This window comes from Hylobates moloch, unplaced genomic scaffold (assembly GCF_009828535.3).
Source record: "Hylobates moloch isolate HMO894 unplaced genomic scaffold, HMol_V3 SCAFFOLD_6, whole genome shotgun sequence".
Classification (NCBI taxonomy): domain Eukaryota; kingdom Metazoa; phylum Chordata; class Mammalia; order Primates; family Hylobatidae; genus Hylobates; species Hylobates moloch.
This window is the reverse complement of record NW_026652281.1, coordinates 127,586,193-127,600,672: the sequence shown is the minus strand read 5'-3', so window position 1 is coordinate 127,600,672 and position 14,480 is coordinate 127,586,193. Positions and strand designations below refer to the sequence as shown.

The following is a 14,480-nucleotide window of genomic DNA, read 5'->3' as shown; positions in this document are numbered from 1 at the left end:
AGGAAGATGATCCGTTAGGGCCGGCCCGCAGCTGTCACTCTGGAAGGTGGAAGGGGCTCTTGGACTTGCTAAGAAAACTCAGCCCAAGTCTCCACACTCACAGCTGCCCCATCAAACACATGCCTGGCATGCTCCTGTTCAATAACCTCCCACGGTTCCTCCCACTCACTAGGCCAAGCCCCTTACCTACCTGCCTGAATGGGTCACTGTGAGTAGAGGCCTTGGTTAACTAGGTGTGCTATATGCCAGGGCCTTGCTAAGTGTTTTATTTGCTTGTTTGTTTATTTTTTTGAGACAGAATTTTGCTCTTGTTGCCCAGACTGGAGCGGAATGGTGCAATCTCGGCTCACCACAAGCAACCTCCACCTCCCAAGCAACCTCCATCTCCCAGGTACAAGCGATTCTCCTGCCTCAGCCTCCTGAGTAGCTGGGATTATAGGTGTGCACCACCACGCCTGGCTAATTTTGTATTTTTAGTAGAGATGGGCTTTCTCCATATTGGTCAGGCTGGTCTCAAACTCCCGACCTCAGGTGATCTGCCCGCCTCAGCCTCCCAAAGTGCTGGGATTACAGGCGTGAGTCACCGCACCCGGCACTAAGTGTTTTATGGACATTTCCTCATTCAATCTCACAGTAACCCTGTGAGGCAGGTACTATCATTGGCGCATTTCTACAGATAAGAAAATTGAGGCTCAGAGAGGTTATGTTACTTGTCCAGAGTCTCACAGCCAAGCAGCAGGCAAGGATTCATGCCCACGCCTGCCTGACCCTAAGCCCAGATTCTTAACCACTGTACCATGTGGCCTCCTCAAATACTCCCTGCCACCCTCAGAACCCTGGGGCCACCTCAACCCTTCTCCATACAGGAGGGGAAACCAAGGCAAAGAGCTCTGTTGGTAGCAGAGCCAGGATAAGGCCTGAACCTCTACCCCACCCTTCCGCCCCCTACTTCACCTACCCCGGAAGGAACTCCCTGCCAGGAGGCGTGCCAGGCAGAAAGGCTAGGACCATCACAGTGACAATGAGGCTTCAGAATCTGCCTTTTTCCTCTGTCCAAAAGGAAGAGAAAAGCAGAGGGAAGTTTGCAGAGATAGAAAAGGACATGAAGGGACCAGGAAACATTTGTTCTTACAGAACAGACTCCTAGCATTGCGGCCCCTCACACAATCCCTGCTGCTGTTCCTGACAGCAACAGGAACATGCAGGACCCAGCACCCATGTGCACCATGCCCCTCCCCCACCAGCATAGGCCCCACCCCAGCACAGCTTATCCCAAATCTTTTTTTTTTTTTTTTTTGAGACAGAGTCTCGCTCTGTCACCCAGACTGGAGTGCAGTGGCATGATCTCGGCTCACTGCAAGCTCCATCTCCCGGGTTCACACCATTCTCCTGCCTCAGCCTCCCAAGTAGCTGGGACTACAGGTGCCCGCCACCATGCCCGGCTAATTTTTTGTATTTTTTTAGTAGAGATGGGGTTTCACCGTGTTACCCAGGATGGTCTCGATCTCCTGACCTCGTGATCCACCCACCTCGGCCTCCCAAAGTGCTGGGATTACAGGCGTGAGCCACCACACCCAGCCTGCTGACCCCAAATCTTAATTGCTCTCCCCAAACCTGCTTGTCCCGCAGCCTTCTCTGTCTTGGTAAATAGCAATACTGTCCAACTGTCCTTCCAGTTCCTCAAGCCAGAAACCCTGTGGTCAACCCTCTCTTCTCACACCCCACATCTAATCCATCAGCAAATCCCATCAGCTCATCCTGCAAAATAAATCCAGAACCAACCCCTGGTTGCTCCCCCGCCTTCCCCACCCACCACTGACCCGCCCAACCTCTCTCATGGCAAGACTGCAGCAGCCTCCCAGCCAGTCACCCTGTGTCCACCCTCACTCCCAGCAGTCTCTCTAAAATGTGTACCCAAACCAGTCAGTCCTCACACTGGGCCTGCCAACAGCTTCCCCTCCACTCAGACTCAAACAACAAAGTCCTCCCCAGGGCCAAGAGGCCCTGCCTGTCTCCACACGCCCTCTGGCCCCTCTCCTCCACCATCTTCTCATTCTTCCAGCCCTGCCTCTGGCCACCCGTGCCCTCCAGTTCCTGCGCCTTTGCCCTGCAGCTCCCTCTGCTTGGAAAATTCTTCCCTCAATTTCCCATGGGCCGCCCTCCCAGAGTCTACTGCCCCTCACCAGGGACCATCCTGACCACCTGACATGGCAGGGTCACTCCCCCAAGTCACACTCTTGACCCACAAGCCAGCTTTATTTTTCTTCCAGGCACATCTCACCACCTGACAGTGAGCTTGTTGGGCTGTTCATTTCATCCCACCACTCGAATGTCAGCCCCACATCCAAAACAGGGTCTCCATGTGTTTTGTTCACTGCTGCATCCCAGTTCTAGAAAAGAGCCTGGACCAAAGTAGATGTTTAATACAAATATACTGAATGAGGGACTATTGTCTCCCTCATCTGAACACACCTTTAGGCTTACACAGCCCCTATAGACCGGGGGCTAGAGGCCGATACAAGACTCCACCTGGGCCAGCTAAAACCCTGAGGGTTTTCGCCTGGCCAGTTCCCAGCCAAATCCCCAGTTCTGTTCTAGGCCAATTGACTGCTTGAACCAATGGATGACAAGACTTTACGTTTGTCCCTGTCCGGTGCCTTGGCCTCTCCTTTTGGCCATGAGGGAGAACTTCTGAGTCCTGACAGTTGGGCTGCCAGAGGGAATGTGGACTGGACTGCCGCCACCCACCTTCACAGCCCTTCCAGCATCCACCCAAGGCTGCCTACCCCATGCTCCCAGCAGGAGGAGGCAGAGGAGAGAGGCTGGTGCTACGCTTGCCCTTTTCCTGTGGTCAGCAGGAGGACTGTCAGAAGGAAGCTTTGTTCTCAGAATGAAGAGCACGAAGCCTAGTGCCAGGCGGAAGCGGGCACAGAGGCAGCTGGCCCATCAGACAGTTTAAGGAAAGACAAAACAACAACAACAAAAAATGGGATGGAGTATGTTTGAGGGGTAATTTGCACACCCAACCGGTTTCATGCCTCCAGGGTGGCTGTGATGATGGTTCATTTTTCCAGGCTCTAACTAGGTCGTCATAGACAATCAGATGATTGTCCCAGCTAGGTGATCTGCCACTGGCCCTGCAGAGGGAGGTGGAGATGGAAGAGTGTGGCCTTGCCTAGCATTGGAAGACCCGGGGTCCCAGCCCGGCTTTCCACCCACTCATGTGACATTAGGACAGTGTCTTCCCTCTATGTATCTCAGTTTACCCGGCTGTAAATGGCTTGTTCATGCCTGCACTTGATGTTTCAGCCTGCCTGCCACAGGACCACATAGCAGGAGAGCCCCTCAGCCTGTGGCTAGGTCACTGGGCCACCCAGGCCAGGCTTTCCCTGTGGGGCCTGATACCAGGGGCACAGCACTTGCCCACTTTGAGCCAGGCTTCCAGTCTGCCTCCTCTCCTGACCTGTTCCCTAATGTGAATGTGAAACTCCTCTGGGCCTGGCTAGGGTGGGGCCAGGACTGGCAGCCCTCACCCCACCCAGACACTGGCACCTGCCCCAATCCACTCTGTGTTATCCTCTCCAAGGATAGCTCACATTGCACTCAGCCACGACAACTGGGGAAGCCCAGAACATTGGCACGGGGGCAAAAGAGTAGCCCAGAGAGAGAAAGGGGCATGGTTAATGTCGCCCAGCACAACAGCCACGCAGGGCTCCTCCCTACCAGCCCTGGGCTCCATGCACTAAGACAGAGTCCTTGAAGAGTGGTCTATAGACCCCCTGGTCTGAATGTTCTCAGGATGGGGAGGCTATACCCTAGAATGAATCAGAGCAGGAGGCAGGAGGTGGGGGCAGCAATCTGCATGCATTTTTGCAAGCTTCCCAGGTTTTTCCTGTAGCCACAACAATTACAACCTCTCAGCTAAAACCTCTTCCAGGAGAAGACATCTTAGGAGGCCCTAGGGAATACTTAAGATTTCAAGGCCGGGCGCGGTGGCTCACGCCTGTAATCCCAGCACTTTGGGAGGCCGAGGCGGGCGGATCACGAGGTCAGGAAATCGAGACCATCCTGGCTAACACGGTGCAACCCCGTCTCTACTAAAAAATACAAAAAAATTAGCCAGGCGAGGTGGCGGGCGCCTGTAGTCCCAGCTACGCGGGAGGCTGAGGCAGGAGAATGGCGCGAACCCCGGGGGACGGAGCCTGCAGTGAGCCGAGATCGCGCCACTGCACTCCAGCCTGGGTGAAAGAGCGAGACTCCTTCTCAAAAAAACAAACAAACAAACAAACAAACAAAAGATTTCAATTGAAAGAGTTAAATAAACCTTGGCTGGACAGACAGTTGGACAAGGGAGCTGTCGGATAAAGTAACATACTCTAGGAGGAGAAAGCACAGAGAAGCCTAATGGAGAAGAAGCCCAGGCCAGTAAACATCTGAACTGGTCCACACCCCCTCTTCACCCCAATGGCCTCAGCACACAGAGGTCTGGACCTGATACCCTCTGAAGGCTGCTGAGCACAGTCCTCCCCTCCCTAAACTCCTCCAAGCACACCATGAGAGTGAGACCTGGTGACAGCTGCAGGTGGATGCTCCTCTCCTTGGTTACACTGCAGGGTGGGGCCTGCCCTTTCAGGGACTGTTATCTGCAGCTTAAGAAGCCGCCTGGGTCAGTGGCTAAGCAGGAAGAGCTTATCTTGGGGGAGGGTTCGAGGGTCACAGAGCAGGCTGACCCAGAGGCCTCTAGCAAATGGAACCTTCACAGCTGGAGGGATAGACCATGGCCACACCTGCTTTCACACAGGAAGCACTTGTTACGCTCCTACTGGGGACACCGTCCTGAGCCTAAGCATGATGCTCCAATGCTTCCATGCTTCAAGGGACACAAAGGTGATTCAGCCCACAGCCCCTACACCCGCTGCCTTAGAAGAGCCCACAAAGGAACAATGTAGGAGAGAAAGTGGTTCATGGCTTAAGGACAGGGTTGCAAACTCAGATGCCTCCAGTGACCAGAAAGATCATGTAAGCATATGAAATGGCTGGCTGGGGATGGGGTGAAGTGTACATGCCTCACCTCCAGCAATGACCCCTGGAGAATGTAGGCTCGAGGTTTTCCTATCTTCCAATTTTTGAAATAATGCCAGAAGTCTGAGTTTTTATGTAAAACGTCTGGATGGCAACCAGCTCAATATCTGGCATGGGCCAAACAAAATCTGCCCATAGGGCAAATGCAGCCTGCCAGTTTGTGACCTCTGTTTTCTTAAAAGGGACAGAGAACACGCTGTGGAGCTCAGTAGAGGCCAACTTCCCTGCAGCTGAGGTACCTGGGAAGGCTTCCTGGAAGAGAAGGCATTGGTGCTGGGCTGCAAGGATGGAGAAGGCTCTTCTGGGGAAGGAATCCTGGGTAGGGAGTGGGGTGTACCTGTAGAACTGCAGAGGCCATGGGCAGGAACGTCCTGTCCCTACAATCTGGCAGGCTGGACCAAGAGCCCAAGCCATCTAGACTCCTGCGTTTCCTTCCCAAAAGGAGGCATGAAGCAGGCATAGAGGCATCAGTTTAGCGCTGTCCCCAGGTAGTGGGAGGAGGGGCCGCCAGCCCAGCAAACCTCCGGACTAAACTAAATCAATTGGTGGCAGAATAGCAAGGGTCCGATTTCATCCCTGGAGCTTGAGGAACAGGTCAGCTAACAACAGCTCCGTGGTGGGAAGGGAGAGGAAGAGACAATGGAGGGACAAAAGGAGGTTGAGAATCGTGCCCTGCCTGGCCAGACCCGGCTGGTTACATAACCCTGCCTCAGGACAAAGCCAGGGAGGGCCTGGGCTAGGGAGTCCCAGAATGCAGAAAGGGTTTCCCCCACCTCCCCTGCCCACTCCTGCTCTCTAAGCTGGTCCTGCAGCTCCTAGAAAGCCCAACACAGAGTGCAGAGCCAGGGGTGGAGACTAAGACCCCAGGATCAGGCACTTACAAGATCACTCAGCAAATTCATAGCAGAGCTAGAACTACCAACAGCAAACTTTTACCAAATGATTACTTTGTACCAAGCACGAGATAAGTCCTTTACAAACATTAACTTACCTAAAAGTCTAACTATAACACCATGAGATAAATACTGTTATTGCCATTTTACAGAGGAAGCACAAAGTAACTTACCCAATGTCACACAGCTCCTAAGTGGAGGAGCCAGCTCAGAAGCCAACAGCCCATCTCCAAGACCATACTCTGACCCAGGATGCTACACTGCCACCAGGCTACTTTCTACTTGTACCACGCTGCCACCATTTCTCAAGCCCGCAGTGCACACAGCCCCCCGTCAGCACTCCACAGGGACACCCAGCCTTCTGATGATCTGATGAAACCAATAAACTCTTTCTTCAGAAAAAGAAAGCACAGAAATGCCTACAACACACTGCACCTTTGGGGGCTCACGGACCCCTGCACTGGTAGGAATCGACAGGTCACGATCACAGGATACTCAAGAGACAGGAGGTAGCAGAGGGAGCTGACTCCCTCAGGTCCCCTGGGCCTCGTCATTATCAGCTTTCATCCACAGGCGTGGGCATGGATCGGTGCTCAGGGCCTCGTCATCCCTTCGGGGCTGGGAGAACAGAATGAATCATGGCACACAATGGCCTGCGCCTCTGTATCCACTGGGTGTGACTCACAGCTCCCAGCTGCTGGGCAGACGGTGCACAGCTGGGCCTGGCATCTGGATGGGGGTGGCATTACCAGGTGCACCATCTCAGCCTTCTCCCCACCAGTGGGCTCATCTCGCCCAAGACCAGACCTGGCCCTACCCTATCCCCAGCAGCAATGAGCATTTTGAAGGGAACCCCTCATCAGCGACTGCCCAGCCCCCATGCCAGCCAGGTCCCAGGAGGTGGTAAGTCAAGATGGACAGCCTCTTGCAATACATGGGAAGATCCAAGACCTCCGCTGCCTCACTGTGTGACCTCAAGCAGGCCCCCAACCTTTCAGCCTCCATTTCACCAACTATAAAGTGAGAAGACTACTTGATCGAATCCTTCCCAGCTTCAAAGCCCTGAATCTATAAAAACAGCACCTAATGGCCGGGCGTGGTGGCTCATGCCTGTAATCCCAGCACTTTGGGAGGCCAAAGTGGACAGATCACCTGAGGTCAGGAGTTCGAGACCAGCCTGGTCAACATGGTGAAACCGTCTCTACTAAAAATACAAAAAAAATTTAGCTGGGTGTGGTGGCACACGGGAGGCCGAGGCAGGAGAATCGCTTGAACCCGGGAGATGGAGGCTGCAGTGAGCCAAGATCGCGCCACTGCACTCCAGCCTGGGCGACAGAGCGAGACTCTGTCTCAAAAAAATATAAAAATTTCAAAAAAACACAACAGCATCTGACAAGCTTCACAGAGTGCTGGGATCCTGCCTTCAGAAAGTTACACAAACATCCTTCAGAGAAACAAAAGTCAAACGTAAAGCCTGTATTTTTTTTTTCTAAGGATATCAAGAAGCCCTTTTTAACTTCCCTCATCCCACCTCCATTGTTCCAAATATCCTCTCAGGGCCCAGAAAATACATTTGGTTTCCGTCTAGGGTTTGGGCTTCTTGGTGCTCTTCCTCTTGGAAGTTGCCCCACCCCTTCTTGGCAGCCTCTTCATAAGGCACCTTCATCTCTACCCCCAGCACTGCTCTGGGCCACCCTGAGGGCGACGGCTACTCAGCCTGCCGAAGAAGGGGTGGGGTAGGGACAGGTTTTGGGAAACAAATCCCTTCCTGGTTGGAACTGAGACAATTCTGGGTTCTGGCCTCAACAGTAATTCTGACCCCATGTGGCCGTGGGTGAGTCCCTGCTCCACTAGGCCTCAATCCCCTAAATGTGAAGTGAAGGGGTTCCTCTGTCAGAGAAAGACTGCCCACCCTTGGGCTCCTGGGCAGCAGCTTGGGGACACTGAGGCAGGAAAAGACAGCAGAGTGGACAGTGGGCTGTGATCTTGAATCTCACATCCCCTCTTGTTAGAACCAAAGGAGATCTACCTTTTTTATTGTTTGAGACAGGGTCTCACTATGTTGTCCAGGCTGCTCTTGAACTCCTGGGCTTAAGCAACCCTCCTACCTCAGCCTCCCGAGTAGCTGGGATTTCTGGCACGTGCCACCATGCCCAGTTAGAGATCCACTTTTATCTCTCTGATTTGTTCTTTTGCCCTAGCAGTGGAACCTTGAACTCACAACTGAATCTCTGGGCCTCAGATAGCCCATCCACAAAACAGGAGAACAACAATGTCTGCAGTGGAAGCCCCAGCTTGGAGGCTGGAGCCCTAATCACCCCAACACAATCCTATCCACCTTCCTCCAAAGCCTAATTCACTCATTTGACAAAATATATATTTGGGGACATCTTTAGAAAATCGCCGTAAGTTGTGCCTGCGATACAAACACTCCATGACAATCCCCTACTGCTCTCCTTCCAATGAGATCATGCCTTTAAGCACTCTATATCTCTCCATAGAATTCTTAGATCTATCCTCTTATAGCTGTGTGGCCTCAGTATTTTCATCTATTAAGTGGGGACAATAATAGTGATGATAGTGCCTACCTATAGGATTGTCCTGGGGATTACTTCTGATAAGGTGACATGGAAGTGCCCGGCAAGCATTTATAAGCTGTCAATAAATGTGAGCAGCAATTATGATCATCATCATTAAAATTATTAAGGCCGGGCGCGGTGGCTCATGCCCGTAATCCCAGCACTTTGGGAGGCCGAGGCAGGCAGATCACTTGAGGTCGGGAGTTCGAGACCAGCCTGACCAATGTGATGAAACCCCGTCTCTACTAAAAATACAAAAATTAGGGCCGGGCGCGGTGGCTCAAGCCTGTAATCCCAGCACTTTGGGAGGCCGAGGCAGGCGGATCACGAGGTCAGGAGATTGAGACCATCCTGGCTAACACGGTGAAACCCCGTCTCTACTAAAAAAATACAAAAAATTAGCCGGGCGCGGTGGCGGGCGCCTGTAGTCCCAGCTACTCGGGAGGCTGAGGCAGGAGAATGGCGTGAACCTGGGAGGCGGAGCTTGCAGTGAGCCGAGATCGCGCCACTGCACTCCAGCCTGGGAGACACAGCAAGACTCCATCTCAAAAAAAAAAAAACAAAACAAAAAAATTAGCCAGGCGTGGTGGCAGGCGCCTGTAATCCCAGCTACTCAGGAGGCTGAGACAGGAGAATTGCTTGAACCCGGGAGGCAGAGGTTGCAATGAGCCCAGATTGCACCATTGCACTCTAGCCTGGGCAACAAAAGTGAAACTCCAACACACAAAAAATAAAAAACAAAAAAAATAAAATTATTAGGCCGGGTACAGTGGCTCACGCCTGTAATCCCAACACTTTGGGAGGCCGAGGCGAGTGGATCATGAGGTCAGGAGTTCAAGACCAGCCTGGCCAATATGGCAAAATGCTGTCTCTAGTAAAAATACAAAAATTGGCTGGGCGTGGTGGCGTGTGCCTGTAGTCCCAGCTACTCGGGAGGCTGAGACAGAAGAATCACTTGAACCCAGTAGGCAGAGGTTGCCTGAGTGAGCTGAGATCGTGCCACTGCACTCTAGACTGGGTGACAGAGCAAGACTCTGTCTCAAAAAAAAAAAATTATTGAGGCCAGGCGCGGTAGCTCACGCCTGTAATCCCAGCACTTTGGGAGGCCAAGGCAGGTAGATCACTTGAGGTCGGGAGATCGAGACCAGCCTGGCCAACATGGTGAAACTCCGTCTCTACTAAAAATACGAAAATTAGCCACGTGTGGTGGCACACATCTGTAATCTCAGCTACTCGGGAGGCTGAGGCAGGAGAATCGCTTGAACCTGAGAGGCGGAGGTTGTAGTGAGCCAAGATCACACCATTGCATTCCAGCCTGGGCAACAGAGTGAGACTCTGTCTCAAAAAAAATAAATAAAAGAAAGAAAGAAAGAAATTATTGAGATGCTGACCGGGTACGGTGGCTCATACCTGTAATCCCAACACTTTGGGAGGCCAAGGTGGGAGGGTCGCTTGAGCTCAGTTGGATTCCAGCCTACACGACATGGTAAAGCCCCATCTCTACAAAAAATACACACAAATAAATAGCTGAGCATGGTGGTGCACACCTATAGTCCCAGCTACTCAGGAGGCTAAAGTGGGAGGATCCTTTGAACCTGGGAGGCAGAGGTTGCAGTGAGCCAAGATCGCACCACTGCATTCCAGCCTCAGTGACAGAGTGAGACCCTGTCTCAAAAAAAAAGGAAAAAAATTATTGAGATGCTTAAAACCACTGGATTGATAGCAGTTAAGGCCACTCAGCCCTCTCAGACTACATATGGCCGTTGTAATCGCACATGTGTGCACCCACACCACACACACGTGTGTATATACACACCTAAGCACACTATACTTTTTTTTTTGAGATGGAGTCTTGCTCTGTTGCCCAGGCTGGAGTGCAGTGGCACAATCACGGCTCACTGCCACCTCCACCACCTGGTTTCAAGCGATTCTCCTGCCTCAGCTTCCCAAGTAGCTGGGATTACAGGCACCCATCACCATGCCCAGCTAATTTTTGTATTTTAGTAGAGATGGGGTTTCACCATGTTGGTCAGGCTGGTCTCAAACTCCTGACCTCAGGTGATCCACCCGTTTCGGCCTCCCAAAGTGCTGGGATTACAGGCATGAGCCACCATGACCAGCCTGTTTATTTATTTTAGAGACAGGGTCTTCCTCTGTTGCCCACGCCCGGCCCTAAGCACACTATTCTTCAAGGCAGAGCCCATGCTCTCTGCCCAACCCCTGCCCTGGCCCCAGCCCCAGAAGAGAGCTGCCATGTCCCTGGCACCCACACTTGCCACCCACAAAATCTCCCCTGCGCTTCTAGCTCCCCAATCCTGCCTTCCTCATGTTGCCCCAGCACTGGCTCCTATAATCATGCTGGGGTTCTGTTGTATCCCATCATTGTGTCACGAGATTGTTTCCTGGGGGATAGGGAGCTGTTACAAGATGGGGGCTCCTTGAAGACAGGGTGGTGAGAACCTGGGCTTTACTCTGGGTCCCCCACATCTGCTGGGTGACTGAATATGCTGAAAACAAGAGAGCCCAAGGAAATAGGCATCAGTTTTTTTTTTTTAATGATATATCCTAGTATTTCTTAAAATTCAGCATGTGGCCAGGCGCAGTAGCTCATGCCTGTAATCCTGGCACTTTGGGAGGCCGAGGTGGGCAGACCACCTGAGGTCAGGAGTTCGAAATCAGCCTGGTCAACATGGTGGAACCCTGTCTCTACTAAAAACACAAAAATTAGCTGGGCATGGTGGCAGGCACCTGTAATCCCAGCTACTTGGGAGGCTGAGACGGGAGAATCACTTGAACCTGGGAGGCAGAGGTTGCAGTGAGCCGAGATCGCACCATTGCACTCCAGCCTGGGCAGCAAGAACAAAACTCTGCCTCAAAAAAAAAAAAAAAATCAGCTTGCATTAGAATCAGCAGGAAGGTTCTTAAAACAGATTGCTGAATCCCACCCTCCAGGGTATCTAATTCAGCAGGTCCAGTATAGAGCTAGATAATTTGTACTTCTAACAAGTTCCCAGGTAATGCTGATGCTACTGATCCAGAACCCAACTTTCAGAACCACTGACTTAGCCTGCAGGTGGATCAGGGAGAGCTTCCATGAATAGACGGTGCTTACACTCATAGAAGCATTAGCAGGAGTTGCCCAGGCATAAGGAGAGGGGGAGGGAATGAATGCAGGCAGAGGATGCAGCATGAGTAAAGGCTCTGCTATGACAACACTCATTTCTCCTCATCTGGCCTCTGCCTGGGCAGGTCATACTTGCAAGGCTGGTGGTGTAAACCAGAGGTGGCTGCTGTGCAGTGATGACTATAGCAAACCTCCACCTAATGCCACCCTGGGACCTGCCCAGACAGGCCAATCCCTTGGACAGCCTGGGATGATAAAAATCCAAGCCCTCCCTCGTGGAGCCAGACCTCAGGTCTGAACGAGGCCAGAATCCCCACCACATCTTAATCACATGAGCTCCAGGATTCTGCTCCCACCTCCAGAAACAGGGAGCTCGCTCCCTGCAGACACAATCCCTTCCATCTTGGCTTGCTCTAATTTTTTTTTTTTTAAGTCTCCTCATTACACTGAGTTGAAGTCAGCCTCTCCTGGCCCATCCACCCATTGGATTTGCCTTCCAGCACCTCACACAACAAGTCTACCTCCTCTGGCCAGAGCAACCCCTCAGAAAGCAGTGGGCCCTGACTGTAATCCCCTGGGACTAAACTTCTCCAGGCTGGCCACCTACCTCTCTAAGCCTTGGCTGCTACATCTGCTAAAAGGGAATAATAATAGTGCCTATCTCTCATTGCTGTTGTGAGGATTAAATGAGCTCCTTAGTCAATAATATCAACTACAATAATAACGATAACTCACATAGATTGGGCTCACAGTGTGTTATCTTTCTAAATCCTGTCAGATGGGGACAATTATCATCCCCTTTGTACAGAGGAAGAGCTAAACAGCTTGCCCAAAGTCTCACACATAGGAAGCAGCCCAGCAGGGACCTGAACGCAGGCCACCTGGCTCCAGAGCCTGGCTCTCAATCTTTGCTCTGTCTGGATCTTCTAGTCACTTGCCCCAAAACCAAGCCCATGTCACCTGTCTCTGCCACCATCCTCTCCCCCTTCCCAGGCAAAGTGAGACTGGGTGGGAGGCCTCAAAAAGCTCCAGCCCATGCAGTCTGGGGTACGTGTCCCTGGTTACGAGGATAGCCACAGGGCCGCCAGCCCAATTTATCTGGTGCAATCTTTAGACATCCTTCAACATGGTTACCAGGGAGGAGATTGAGCCCATGGAACTTGAGCACCTTAGGCTTGATGACAGGAAGGAAGAGGAAAAACAGAGGCATAACGAAGAAAAGAAATCCTGTCCAGCTTCCTAGATGAGACCAGATGTTCCCACATGCCATGCAAATTGCTCTATCTCTCCAGGCCTCAGTTTCCTCATCTGCACATGCCATCTCGGGCCATTACGCAGAAACTCAAATTCCAGGGATTCTTTCTCTCATCTCTAAAAGGACAGATCCCCTCTAGCTACAAACAATAATCATAACAACTGTTATCTTTGAATAGCTTCTACTTACTGCACACTTATTATGTCAAAGCACTGATTTCCTTAACCTCCCTAACAAAACAGAACTATTATTATCCCCATTGTGAAGTTGAGGAAACTGATGTCCAGGGAAATTTAGGCAATTTACCCTAGATCACGCAACTAATAGCGGCAGAATGGTGATTTGAGCCCAGGACTTTTGATTCCACTCTACAACACTGCCCACCCCCATTGGAAATCGGTCATGTGCAGCCCCTGCCTCCAGAGCACAGAGCCTAGAGGAGATGAGACTTGTCTTTAGGAAGCTAGAGTTCAAAGCTAGGAGCTGAAGGGCCCATGAGAGGTCCAGGTAACAGGTTCTACACATGTAAAGGAGGGAGCAGGCAATGCCAGCTCTGGAGAATTAGGGATGGCTGCATGGAAGAGGTGACCCTGGAGCTGGGTACTGGTAGGGAGGATTTTGGGGTGAGCAAGGGGAAGTAACTGGAGTGCAGCATTTTCACCATGAGCAGATTTGTAGAGGCAGGAGGGGTCAGGAGCATAGCCAGGGAGAAGGAAAGAGGCCAGTTCTGCTTGAGGGTTGAGGGGGAGTGGGAGAGGGGGCCCTGCAGTCACACAGCAGGCACTTCCCATACATTGCCCTCAAATAAACAAATGCTCATTCGTCATGCACATTTTAAAATTAGATTAATCCAATCTGTATTCAAGAAATAAGGTGACTAGAAATAAAAAGGGCCAGGAGGCAACTTAGCACAAACTCCCCTCCATCTAGATAAGGATTTTGACGGCAAATTGGCTTTAGCCCTGAGGCCACAGGGTCCAGGACCGCTGCCCCCCAAACATCCACCTCTTCCACTGAGCTCCACACCTCCAAGACAAAAGCTGCCAGGCAGAGCTTTGTAAGAGCCCCACAGACAGAGAAAGCAACTTTGCTGGTGACCCCCAGAAACCAAGAGGGCCTCCTTTAACCTCCACTGCAGGGAAGGAGGGGCACAACCCCCGCATCTTCACTTTCAAATCCACAAACTCACCAGCCCTTTTGCCCTAAGCCCTACTGATTCAGCCTGATTCATGATTTAGCCTTATTTCTTCACAGGTGAGGAAAAAGAGACTGACCCCATTTCACAGATGAGAAATGGAAGCAGAGGGTTCAAATCCTCTGTGAAAGCACAGTCCTTAGCCCAGCTCTGGCCACTGCTCCAGACATCCCCAAGGGGCCCCTTGACAGTCAGCTAGACTGAGTGTATTCCAAAGGGCAAGGACTCTCCCAGTGGAGCTCTGCAGGCCAGGCCATATGGAACTCCCCAGGATGTGCAGGAAGGGCAGCTCCAAAGCTATGAGAAAACAGGGGGTGGAAGTGGGCCGGGCACCATCCAAATGCTGAGATTC

General features: G+C 51.9%; 1 protein-coding gene across 5 annotated transcripts in view; it reads right to left on the bottom strand.

Annotated features, from left to right (window-relative positions):
• NDST1 (N-deacetylase and N-sulfotransferase 1) overlaps positions 1-14,480 on the bottom strand; it is a 73,233-nt gene that overhangs the window by 54,398 nt on the left and 4,355 nt on the right. The gene's annotated exons all lie outside the window — the stretch shown is intronic.